Below are 14,268 nucleotides of genomic sequence, written 5' to 3'. Positions count from 1 at the left end.
ACAGACAGACAGACAGACTGACAGACGGACAGTGGAGTCCTAGTAATAGGGTCCCGTTTTTACCCTTTGGGTACGGCTTAACCGTACGCTTAACGCGGTAACGGTACGCTTACGGTGTGTCACTGCGATTCTGCAGCGGTGTGGTCGCACCTTAACTATCATTTATAACAACTTAAGCGAGACTTGTCGCATGTCATTTCCTAAAAGTTTCTCATGACATGACATTCGTAAATAAGATATGTTATATTAGGTTCTAAAATCGGAGCCAATTTCCGACTTGTGTAACTAGGGAAGCATACGTATTTTAAAATTCTATTTGTGATTTGAGAATAGGGCAGTGTGGCGTTCTCTTGTATCAGGGGCCAAGATCCTTTTTGGGCCACTGCCACAGAATAAGTACTAGTACTACCGTACAGAAAGGACACTTCCTACAAATCCGAAGTTTGACAGCGATTCAGGGACGAATCATGCCGTCCCTTCTTATATATGGTACTATCCCTTTCGGCCATTTAGGGCTGTCAATATTCAGGTCATTATCTGTGGTCGTACACGCAAAGGGACGTCAAGTTGTGCCAACCCTAATAATTGCTCGGAGCAATGCTGAGCCGAACGGAACCGAGTTTGCCCAAAAGGAAGAGTGTCCCCCCAATGTCACTGCGCCAGTGAAGGAGGTAATGTAACAAACAGTATACACGCCCTAGGTCACCCATAGTCTCAGTCTTTTTTCAGGCCCTGAAAGTGTCGCTCTACCGCAAAAGTAAGTAAAAGTATTTTTGATTTGATATTGATATTATTTTCTATGCATCGCACATGAAGAAGCACGAGTGAGATATCAATATCATGTTAACTGGGAGTTATATATTGTAATATCGAATCAATATCGCATTTTTAAAATTTGAATGCCGGTCCTGGAGATGTTCCGGAAATTTTATCTTAAAACTGAATTCAATTTCTACCTTATGAGACTAGGAATTAGATTCAGATTCTAATAGCATGATCTTAAACTATACGGTAGCAAGTGACTCGTAGCAGCTCTACGAAACTTTTAAGCAAAGTGCTACGGCGTAGTACAGGCGCTACGACATGCAGAGATTTAATACTATCAGAGTATAGGGAAAATTACAGGCGTTCTAATTTTAATAACAGGATATGAATAGTTTTTTTACGCTTTAGGCGGTTCCCTGAGCCAAAAGGCGAAAAATCTCCTTATATGATCATGTTTTTCTAAGAGGCGTTGATATTCGTAGACGTGGAAAAAATATATTATGTAGTTCTTGACTATATTATCTTTAACAACATAGCTTCCGATACACGAATTATGACACTTCGCTCGATACAATTAATTCCCAAAGTAACCTCTAACTCGGACTTTAAATCCTACTTTACTCGGTTATTTATTATGTGATACTATAAACAAAAAAAGAAGAAAAACAATCTTAACATAAATAGTAATTTCATAGCTTTAGAATTTCGATATTGTAAGGTAACGTTTTTAAAATAAATAAAAACCGACAAAATTCGATCAAAATTGTCACTTGGCGCGTATGTTCTTTCTCGTTCTTTCTTGCGAAATGTGACAAAGACAGCGGCAAACCGATGGAACGGCCTTAAAGTAGTATTTATAACTAATACATAAAAAAAAACGAAAATCTATATCTAAAGAGCCCTGGGGCAGGGCCAATTCTATGCCAAAAATACTGGCAGCATTTCCTCGCTAAATTGCAACGCTTATTCGTTGAGCGAGGAAGCTGCCAGCTCTTTTGTCCCCCGTGACCTTAACCAGCTGTTTAGCCAAATCCGTGACCAAGCTCTGAGCTCCTGGGCCCCATGACGGACCGAGGGTCTCGACACCGAAAAAAACAAAGTTATAGGATATGAATTAGATCTGTGTATTTGTGTGTGTGTTTTTTTTATATTAAAATATATTAGGTATTGTTGATGAATTTGTATGTAGAATTTTTTAGATTTTAGGTATTTATTAATATTTGTATAATTTTTGACATTGTGTTTCTGTATTGTTTTTTATGTATGTATTTTGTTTTGTAAAACCTACTGTAGTTAAAATAAAATAAAAACTTTAAATTAGATCTGGTTTAGATAAAAGGATAATAATATGATCTGTAATAGATCATATCCTTAACAAATCCAGATCAAATTAATTACCTGTTATTACAATCAGAATACGCCTCCTAGTCTTGTCAATATCGTAGTATTTCTTGAAAAACTTAAAATAATAGGGGGTATTGCAATGTTCTGCCACCAGAGTGCATCACTAGCCTCTTTAGTAAACCATAGAGTAACTTTACACATACTGTGCCTTCAACAGGTTTTTGACAAGTTTTCAGAGATAATAAAAATATGACATTTATGCATCAAGGCGTTTTGTTTACAGAGGACGTACCGAGAAACGCGAATTCGAAATTTCGCTATCTGCCTCTTTATCGCTCGAATGTGCAAGAGAGATAGAAATTTTGATTTTCTTACAGTGATACAGTACTTTATTGGTAAAAGAAACATATACAATTACACGTCATTTCATTACTTAATTACTATTTACATTTTAATATACAGTTTATAATAATAACATTCAGATCTATCCCTCCCTCAGTTATGAGGGAGCGACCACAGAAGGAGATAATAATAACATTGTTGCTATTGTCATATAGGTACCGGCTTTGGGTCAATGATCCTACCGTATACTTCCGAATTCATTTATGCTGTAAAACATCTTGTTTCGCGATAGACCCTCAGATTGTGGTAGTGGCGCCCCCTACGCAGAGTTTCGCGTAATATTCCCTATCGTGAAAAGTTTATCAACAACAATTTACAAGTTTAACTACTTGTTTCACTGTGTCAAAATATGACTATGCTAGGATACGCCGCGGTATTATTTAATTTATTTGGTACACAAGTTTCCGTGGAAGCGGGTTGTTTGGTACAGTCGCGATCAAATATATCGGAGCGGCTGAGGTGCTCATAAATATGTGAACACGCACTCTAACGCGTTGACAATGAGGGCTTACGCGTTTAATTTCGCCGGGGCGAATTAGGGGCGCTAGTGTAGATGGAGGTCTTTCAAAATGTCAAATGTCCTATGTGTACTTTTAACCTATTTTTACCCTTATAACCTAGTTTGCTAGATGCTTATAGTCTACATTTTCTTTTTTATTATAATATTGGGCAGTTCGTACGGGTCACGGGACTTCCAATGGGTGGAAAAAATTGCAGCATAGAGTTCAGAAAGTGATAGAACGGTCTCTGTTTTACCGCCTTTCACTATGACATTAAGGTGACGTGAAATATTATTTTGGGAAGCCTAACAGGCGTATTCTGATTTGAATTACAGGATATGACTTTAATTCATTCTTTTAAAATTATGGCTTCAGTCCAGTTAAAAGAGTTACCATAACCCGGTCAAGCTGCGTGTCCGATGAGAATCGGCATAGCGAAGCGAAGGGCCGCCGCTGATACACCTGTCTCGATCTCCTAATCAACAAGAAATGCGAGTTGGAAAGGTATAGAGTGTATTATGCACAGGCTAGTATGTTGTCGCTAGACTATAAGACATTCCACTGCGAGTAAAACAATGATAGTTGCTGAGCTGAGTTTTCTAATTTGAAGGGCAAACATTACATTTCAGTAATAAAGGACCCATAAAACTATTTATTTATTTGGCATTATAGACCTTTACGTCCATGAACAAAGATAACTGCGGGAAAAACTTTGCGTAAATGCTTTCAAATTTAAGGGCAAACATTAGGTACATTATAGTAATAAAGGTCCAAGAAAACTATTTATTTGATAGTATACACCGCTACGTCCATGTTATTTGTTTTTAATTTAATGGTAGTAAACGACACAAATATTAGAAAAGTCCTTTACAACCTTGTTCGTTTCAAATACTTATGGAAGAACCATTTTGAGGGCGGGCCGTAAAAGGCAAGTAAAATAATATCAATACTAAAATATGTCCTTTACGACCATCTTGACCATACGATATGGAAAATCATCAGGACAAATGAAGGGATTAAAGAACGACAAAAGGCATGTAAGTCCTTTACAACAATATTTATATTGCCAAAACGAAAATAGTAGTAGTAAACCATTAGTATTAGTATTTATTAATTTGTTTAAGGATTGCCGTAAAATTGTAAATAATGTATATATTAGTTAATTGTTTAAAAAATTTAATGTATATTTTTATGTATAGTTTAAGATCTCGTTCCCAGTCCACACACACACACACAACACACACAGCACATACACAACAACATACACATACACAGTCAACGCTATGTACTCCTTAATTGTCGTACTGTATCAGGTGAAGTACCTTGACACAATTTTACGCAACATATGTAATACATACGATGTGGATGTACTTAATAAGTAAATATATTTAGCGGTAACCTTTATAATATCTTTGAACTTCTAATTTGTTACTGTTCATTTATATCCCTAAATTTAAATCCCTGTTTTTGGCAAGCTCATAGTATAAAAATTAGGTCTTAAAGGCCACTTTTTAGGAGATATCGAAATTTTAACGAATGCCCTTGGCATTCTCAACAAAACTGTATATATTTTCGCAAAAATGTCCTTTACGCCAATTGAACCCAAAGGTAACGACATATATCAAATATTGTAGAAAGATAACATTGCAACAACTAACAACTCCCGAAATAATAGTACCTTCTTAATTATGACTGTAACTTATTGTCATAGTCTCCAAGTTCCAAGACTACTCGTTACCCGTTTCTAGAATTCATACTCGAAACATAACGTCATACTTCCATGATAATTCAAGGCTTAGATATGACATTGTTCTTCTAAACACGAACTATCAAAGTTAGACGATTTGTGGCGTAGTTAGGAAAGGATTTGAAAGCGTCGACGTTAACAAAGTTGGCCGTCATGTGATATGTAAAGACGGAGGCAAAGTTTCCCTTAGTTATTTTACTTTTAAGTAATGATGTGAGAGCTGTCTCATTACAAAAATTTACGGAAGTTAAGTTTTAAAACTTCTAAATATACTAGTTTGGATGCCAATATTTTTGGCTTGAAAATGTTAATTAAATCTCGACTTGTTAGATTTTTTATAACAATTTAAACACTTACGTAGGCCCGATTTACACATTGGTTACATTTACATTAATAGCAAATGTGTAAACCTGGCCTTATGTAAGTTTTATTATATCTACCTACTTGAGTATTTGTAAAGGAAAGGTGACTTTTTAACTTAAGTAGGTGTTTATTACCTTTATAGGCATTTACAACAATTAATCTGAATTAGACCGTCATTTTCTATTTATTATAAATTTAGTTTAGGCATAATGTGTATTTTTATTAGGCAAAAACAGAATCTTCAAAAAAAATGTAAGTATTAAAAAAAACACTAAGTAGTTAAATATTATAATTAAAATAATGGTTATTATATTTCGTTTCTAACTCTATGGGAGTGTCATTTTTAGAAAAGTCACGCAAGACTAGGTCAATAAGTAGGTGCCTGGATATATTTATCACACCCCGGTTTAACCGACAAAATTATCGTCAATGAATTCATGACTACCGCCTGGAGGGGCTATTTGAAACGCGTGGAAGGATTATACTCAAGTTCTAATTTAAATTTGTCTTCTCTTAGAAAGATACAGTTTGTCAATGGACTGTCTCATTTCAAACATAGATAGAGATAATCATACTAATCATACTATCTTTGTCTTACACTAGTACTAGCACCAAAAAGAAAAGGATGAGTATAGTTTTTTTTGTTCTTATTTACTGACAAGCTGGTTTGACCATCTATAAGAACATTGGCGAATCTTTTGTCTATGTCGGGATTTGTGAGGTGTAATGTAAAGTAGAAATAAGAAATTAGGTTTCAATTCTTATTATATCTATCCTTCAGTCACACGATCCCCCGGCCATAAACCCGCTCCCATACAATCGCAGTTCCGTTCTCATTTTAACGACATGCTTTAATAATTTACAAATACAAATGTTTATTTCATAGAATATGGTACAAAGATGGTCAAATACCTACCTACATGAAACTTGGCATACACATTTACGTAACAACTATTTTAAATATCTGGTACTAGGTTATCGTTGCCAAAAATTTTAATGCAAAGAAAATAAAGCAAGTAAAAGTTTCAGATACAAAACTTCTCTCTATTTTCTTTGTTTATACTTCAAATCGACGTGGTATCATATTACCTGAAACTCAACCTACTATCGTCACAGCTGCATTATCCTAAAACCATCTTTAGTTCCACCAGCCCATTAAAAGTAAATTGTTAATACGACATAGGTTATAAAAATTGCACGTAAGATGTATCTTACGTATCTATAAATCTAACTTAAATATATTTCTCTGTGGATCTCTAATAAAACTACGATAAATAAGTTCCCAGGAAGTCCAAGCAGTTAGTTGGGTTCTTTAAAGCAGACTTAAAAAATGGGCTTCTTTGTTCAGTCGGAAATGTTTTCTGTTTCTCTTAAAGTACTAAGTGTTTTAAAACACACTTAAGGAGTTTGTTAGCTCAAAAACGTTTGTTGCATTGTATTGTTATATTTATTGTAGGCTATTGAAATATTATTATTTATTATTTATTCAGGTAAATACACATAATATACAACTTAATCACAAAAGTACCGTGAAACCAGTAAGGTTTGTCTCGGTACACCATCCGCAGTAGATTTTATACAATAATAAAATTATATCTTATAACAACAACATAAGAAAGTTCATAACATGCTCAATTTAAGTACTCTATTATTTAACTTACAACAATCCGACACCGTTGCACTGAGCGCATATAACATTTTTCCTTATGCTATTGTTCTGCCGGCCGCTCTGTCCGGACCGGTTCTGCACTCGCTCGAGTACAGGATGCTCCAATTATGTTATGAAATCATTAAATATTATTATACAATAATGTAAATGCGATTTTGAGTTATTCACAGAGGGGTCCAATAGAGAGTACTCTCTAATTTAGGCGTGTTAAGCCTGGGGAACGAAGTCTGATGAGAATTTGTTAGGATTTGTATTAATTACAACTTCATTAGTTGCACACTTTTTTTATTTAATCGTATGGCATTATGTTAATATATACAGATACAGATAAATCATAAATCTAACTCCAGAGAATTAATCCACTTGATAGCTTCGTCGTTCAGTTTTATCAGGTCTTCCGGGGGGCCTCCAGTATATCGAGTAGATACACTCTTAGAAAATATGTCGGATACTCTGTTCGTCGGCACCACAGTGACATGCAGGAGACTCCACCCACCCGCAACGATATTTATATAGGGCACAGCGACCGTGGCCGGTGCGCAATCTATTTAGGTTACACCATGTCCGCCTCGGCAGCTCAAATCCATCTATTTTCTTACCCGGAACAATCCCCGATCCAAACTTTCCAGCCATTGCAGTAGTCCATTGCACACTGTAACGCTATAGTTCACTGCATTGTTTGGCCTGGCCAGAAAGAGAGCTCATAAGAGGAAAAACCCTTGACTGCTGAGGTCGCCGTCATCAAAATCGATGTGGAGGACTATATATATATCAATATTATTTTAAACAACATTAACACATTAAGTGCCAGTGACTCGCCAGCGGAGTTCCCTGTTCGTAGGCGCTTTTCGCTACATACTGTTTTTCCCGTGTTATCGGCTACGCTCGTAGCGCGTAGCTCGGGCTGACAAGCAAACAAAAGAAATCTCGAGAAGACTGCGTCTTCGCCATTTCGAAGTTCAATCGGAAATCCCATGAATAAAATATAAGCTTCACTCAAACATCAACACAAATCAAATCCATTCGTCACTATTGACAGCTAATTCTGTTTGTCACTATAGTACATTAGCCAATCGAGTAACCGTAATAATGAATATTTTCGTAGCAGCTTTAAGAATCATTTGACATGCTCTTATTTGTTACCCAGTCAGTAATCCATTGTCGACCTATATCTTTACAGAGCTTGAATAGAGTTTTATCCCGTTTAGTGATGTGGAAGTATCTCCTTGCTTCCAGGAGTATTTGGCAATCATGGGAATAAATAATACGTAAAACGATTTTTTTAGGGGCAATTTATTGCGTAGATAGTCATCACTTGTGACAGTTGTGATGATGCATGTAAAGCCTGACCAGTAATATATGATCATTGTCAAGAGGGCGCTGTTCATTCTCATGTATAGGGTGACAGTTCAGTATGGTATAAAAAAATTAGTTCCAGTGAAATTCCGCAACATGGCGCGTGATCATATATTCCTGGTCAGGCTTTAGTGCTGTCTGCTGAATAAGTCTTATTTGTGGGGTCCCTTTGTTTGACATAATTATTGAAAGTCATAATATAATGATTGTCATATTATCATTATGGTTGGAGAGCCGGCAGTAAAGTTTCGAACCAACGTGATACCGCGATGAGATGCACAATGGTTTCCCATAAAACTGATGCTAAGTCCGAATTTGATAGTCTGCCACGGCGGAACTAGCCGAAAGTACAAAAAAAATAGCCACTTCCGGTGCGAAAAAGGGGGGGTCATTTAACCCATCTGATACTACAATAAAAGCTATGGCATCAGTTAGAAATTTACTGGTAGATACAGAAAAGCGAAATCTGCCAGTATGATTCCTGCCGGAAGTGCTTGGCATACGCTCTCAAAGGTGACCATCAGGACCCCTAAATTAACCCATCTGATACCAGCATGAAACCAATTCCAGTCGGTAGATATGAACCTTCTCTTCAGGAATATATAAGTCTGCCAGGGCGCTTTCAGCCGAAACACCTTGACATACGAGATTATGTGGCGCAACATCCGTGGTACCCGTATAACCCGTATTTTGGAATTGTACATATTACGGACATTTCAAATACTGCAGGCTTATTAATTTATTACTCTATGCTTATATTTGTATATTATTACGTTATTAATAACACATATTTATAATAAATTAAGTTAAAATAAATTAAATAATGTGATTAATATGATTAATAGTCATTGAATCAGTCTATATGAATCGTTTGTCTTTGTCTGTCAATTTGACTTATGTATTTGTAAGAAAAGGATAAAACATAATTTAACTAATTCAGGCTCGTAAAGTTTAACGAATAAGGGGGTATTAGTATTCATAGCTAAATCAGGCTTGTAATGCGACATAAAATGATTTTTGGTGGTTTCTTTTACGCTTGAGGCGTTTTTTCACCTATTTGGTGTATCTAATCACTATCTTATGTAGGGGAGAGAGGGGCAAGACGAGTAAGACGGGGTAGCGGCTTTATATGGCGAAACGACTGACCAACCATCAGAATCCCGTTAACGCATGACGATGCGTCGCCATCATAGCAATCAGTTCGCACAGTGACCGGCTAGACAAATGGTGTCGTTAATTATTTATTTGCAAAAAAACTGTTTTTGTCATATTCCTTGTTATTTTTAGGGTTCCGTACCCAAAGGGTAAAAACGGGACCCTATAACTAAGACTCCGCTTTCTGTCTGTCTGTCTGTCTGTCCGTCTGTCACCAGGCTGTATCTCATCAACCGTGATAGCTAGACAGATGAAATTTTCACAGATGATGTATTTCTGTTGCCGTTATAACAAACTATAACTAATTGTTTATAACACCTGTATTCATTACCTGTAATGCACAATTGATGAATAAATGATTCTAAAAACATAATAAAATAAATATTTAAGTGGGGTTCCCATACAACAAACGTGACTTTTTTGCCATTTTTTGCGTAATGGTATTATGGTACGGAACCTTACGTGCGCGAGTCCGACTCGCACTTGGCCGGTTTTTGTGTTTTATTTGGTTTGCGTTTGTTTCCTTATTATCACCAGCACATATATACTGTTAATTTATTCCTATGGCCCAGCAATCACGCCAACAGCTAAGGACTTGTTTGGTTTCAAGTACGGTTTATTTTACAAAAAACTTTCGAATTTCATTAGGCACATGGGGCAAGATGGGGTACATCTTGACGGCCGTAGTTTTAAAGTGATAAACTGATGAAGAATTGCGGATTTGAATTTATTTATTCTTCAACATCAACATCAACATCAAACATTTATTCAGCAAATAGGCCACAGGGGCACTTTTACATGTCAATTTTTACAAACAATAAAATTAACCCAACAAACAATAAAATTAACAAGGGAAGATGGGGTACATGTTAGCTGTAAACACATTTTCTGTCTCTCAGACGACTTAAGAAATAAAAGTAAAACAGTTCGTGAGAAGTTATCAGACGATGGACCCAAAAGCCAAAAATTTAAGTTTTGTTTAGGCCCTAAATATAATATTTATATGAATCATTCTTATCTTGTCCCGTAGGGGTTCCCCATCTTACCATACTTGGGGGGCAAGATGGAGAGAAGGCACTTTTGGCCATTTTAATTTATTTTTAATTTTATTATCTAACTAGAGAGTTCCTAGTAAGTGTTGATTATGAAAGACTGATTACCAAAGATAAAAATAAAAATAACAAAAACTTAAAAAAAATAGCATTTTCAGTTTTATTGGACTTGAAACATTAAGTATCCCGTCATGCCCACCTCTCCCCTACATTTCTTGACGTTGACGCAAAACTGACTTAGTTTAACATTCAGGGTGTTGTTTTATAACACTACAAATTGAGATAACTAAGGTCTGTTTTTTTATTCCGTAGACTAAAATGACGTTTCATATGTAAGACATGACATTTCTTAGTACCACATGAAATGTCATTTTAGTCTACGGATTACGGAATAAAAAACAGAATATAATCTATTGGAGTCTTAGTAATAGGGTCCCGTTTTTACCCTTTGGGTACGGAACCCTAAAAATGATTTAAAATGTTCATATTTGGATTATTGGTAAAAATCGTCCTTGACGTTGAAAATCCTGTCTTTTTACACCCGTTTACAATAAGTATGTAATAATAATAATTTTGTTCATTTTGGTAAATAAAGGATATTGTAATTTGAAATTATTGTATTATTTATATATAAGGTGCTAACAAATTAGCTACAGAAATTTTACGAGATGGTTGGTACTTTACACTAGAACAATTAACTTTTAATAGAAATTAAGAAAGTTTCTCATAATTTTTATTTTATTTACCGAACAAAATAAATAAACTATAATTCTATCTAAAAAATAATCATCATGTATTTAACTGCTTGTTTGTCTTAAATGTCATTGTCAACGTGTCATTTGATTTATCAGCGTGAAGTGGCCAGTTAAGTTTTATATTTAAAAGAGGTTTTAGAATCTGTTCAATGAGGTCTCATTTAATTATCTCATTAACAGAGTTTTTTTACAAAGCAAATTTGTTTTCCTATTTTCTCAAAATAATATCATAAAACCTATAATGTTTCATACTTACATATACTTCAGGAGCCGAGTACTATCAACTGTAAAGATATCGGTAGCTAATTTGTTAGCACCTTTATAAGGCAAACAAAGAAGTACAAAGCCGTAAGCAGGTATTAAATTAATGCCCAAATTATATTGTGTATATTAATAAATTTGAAATATATGTTATTAATGGCATAAAAATATACAAATATAAGCATTAGGTAATAAATCATAAGCCTGCAATAATTAAAATGTCTGTAATCTGTACAATTCCAAAATACGGGTTCCACGGATGTTGCTCACATAATCTCGTATGTCAAGGTGTTTCGGCTGAAAGCGCCCTGGCAGACTTATATATTCCTGAAGAGAAGGTTCATATCTACCGACTGGAATTGGTTTCATGCTGGTATCAGATGGGTTAATTTAGGGGTCCCGATGGTCACCTTTGAGAGCGTATGCCAAGCACTTCCGGCAGGAATCATACTGGCAGATTTCGCTTTTCTGTATCTACCAGTAAATTTCTAACTGATGCCATAGCTTTTATTGCAGTATCAGATGGGTTAAATGACCCCCCCTTTTTCGCACCGGAAGTGGCTATTTTTTTTGTACTTTCGGCTAGTTCCGCCGTGGCAGACTATCAAATTCGGACTTAGCATCAGTTTTATGGGAAACCATTGTGCATCTCATCGCGGTATCACGTTGGTTCGAAACTTTACTGCCGGCTCTTCTACCATTAGTCATAATTCATAATTCTGAAACCGTTAACTTTTCAGGTTTTTTTTTTTTAACCAAATTATGACTAACGAAAATGTGGACAAACAATACATTATGACTTAAAACTATATGGGAAACAATAGAGACCCCCTAAAAGGATGACTCACGTTAGAACGGGCCGTGTCCGGGCCGGAGCTTCCGGCGCTTATTTTTCTGTGACATGACAGGTGATCACGTGATGCTTTCCATAGACACGGCCCGGTCTAACGTGAGTCATCCTTTATTTGATTATTAAACACTAGCGACCCGCCCCGGTTTCGCACGGGTGCAATGCTGATGTTATAAATATAAACCATCCTCTTGAATCACTATCTACTAAAAAAAACGCATCAAAATCCGTTGCGTAGTTTTAAAGATCTAAGCATACATAGGGACAGACAGACAGCAGGAAGCGACTTTGTTTTATACTATAATATGAAAGTTGTTTCATTTGGGCCTACATTGCAATATGTGGTTGTATCAAAATTACACGCTATATAGCAGAAATATTTATTTGAGAAAATTTATAAAACTCGCAAAATTTACGCGAGACGCAAACATTCCCAAGAGCCATCAGGAACACATCATTTCCCATTCTTATGATTCCCCGTTTGTTCCTTTGTAAGAATTAGACCTCACCAACTTATATTTGCAGGTGTTTTATATCGATAGGTCACAGATGTGAGGGAAAATGATTGAAAGCCAGGCAGTTCTTGGTTTCGTCGGCGGCATATACATGTTGGTATTATATACAAAGTACGGCCATGAATATAGACGATTGGAATAAAATGGTCATTTTACACTTTAACACAGGAAAATAGGCTATATGGTGCTAACAATAGAAAAAAAACAATTAACGGTGTGCAAAAACGGATACAGTAAATAAGAAAATATCTTGTTGCACCGCTAATGAACAAATTTACAATGTACAGTCAGCTGCAGAGAAAAGGCACCCACCTGCATACAAAGTTCTGTAAATTAGTATGGACGTGAGGACGTCGCATCGAGTCGTCGTGCTGTGTGTCGCTACAAGTGTTAGGTGACCCAAACCCAAACACACAACTATGCCCGCCTACAACGATAGCGAAGACCTCCCCCAACCGGCTTTCTCGGCGCGCGGCAGTACGCGATACACGGCCGTCGTAAACGCTGCTTGCACTAGTGCTTGAGAAAGAAGACCTAGGCTCTCCGAAACATGTCGCGCGAGTGACTAAAATAAGTGAGTCTAAACCGTAAAATTATTTAAAAATAGTTACATTCATCAACTTTTCATCTCTAGTATTCTCTACCCCGTGCCTCTAACAGAGCTATATCGGTTCGAACCCGGAGCTTGCATTTTTCACGCTACATTCACTTTTCTTTTGAAAACATTCTTTTGCTTCGCTCTGAAGGAATATTTAATGCAACGCAAATTTTAGTTTTTCAAATGTCACAATGAGAACTGTAACAAATAAGTGTCAAGTTTTCTGTTGTTTTGCATAATATAAAGCACAACGAGCACAATAGCAACTGCATTTCTTCAGCAAAATTAAAAATATGGGTAACTAGCGACCCGCCCCGGCTTCGCACGGGTAGTTCAACTAATTTACACAAAACCGTTACAAATTATATTCATAATTCATAATTCTTTATTGCAACCATGGTACAGTATAGATGTAAATTATAATATACAATGTCTCACATGGACCCTGTAAGGGCACAGCATATCAATACCTTACTCATAACATTTTATTATTATATTTTTTATTGTATTGTATGTAGCAAATTATTAATTTATCTAAAAAAATATCAGGTCATAAAACAATTATTCTAATTACACATGAGATCATTAATAAATGTATTATAATAAATAAATTATTGTACAATATTCATATTATAAAATTGTTTTGTTATAAATTTAGGTATGTATGTCATAGTAATTTAAGTAACATCATTCAAATCAATGTCATTGTTTTAATTACTTACTTAGAAGGTGTCTGTAACATTATCATTAAAAAAGTCCTTTATGTCGTAGTAGCATCTATTTTTATTAGAAAGTCTTTCAACATTTTATTAAATTGTTTCTCATTTGCTTGAGCTTTAATGTCGTTTTTAAGGTGGTTATATATTTTAACTGCCATGACGTTTGGACTTGTACTATGGAGTTTGAGTTTAGAAGTTGACGGCAATTATACATATA

This window comes from Cydia strobilella, chromosome 20 (genome assembly GCF_947568885.1).
Source record: "Cydia strobilella chromosome 20, ilCydStro3.1, whole genome shotgun sequence".
In the NCBI taxonomy this organism is placed as follows: Eukaryota; Metazoa; Arthropoda; class Insecta; order Lepidoptera; family Tortricidae; genus Cydia; species Cydia strobilella.
Note: the sequence above shows the minus strand (reverse complement) of the source record.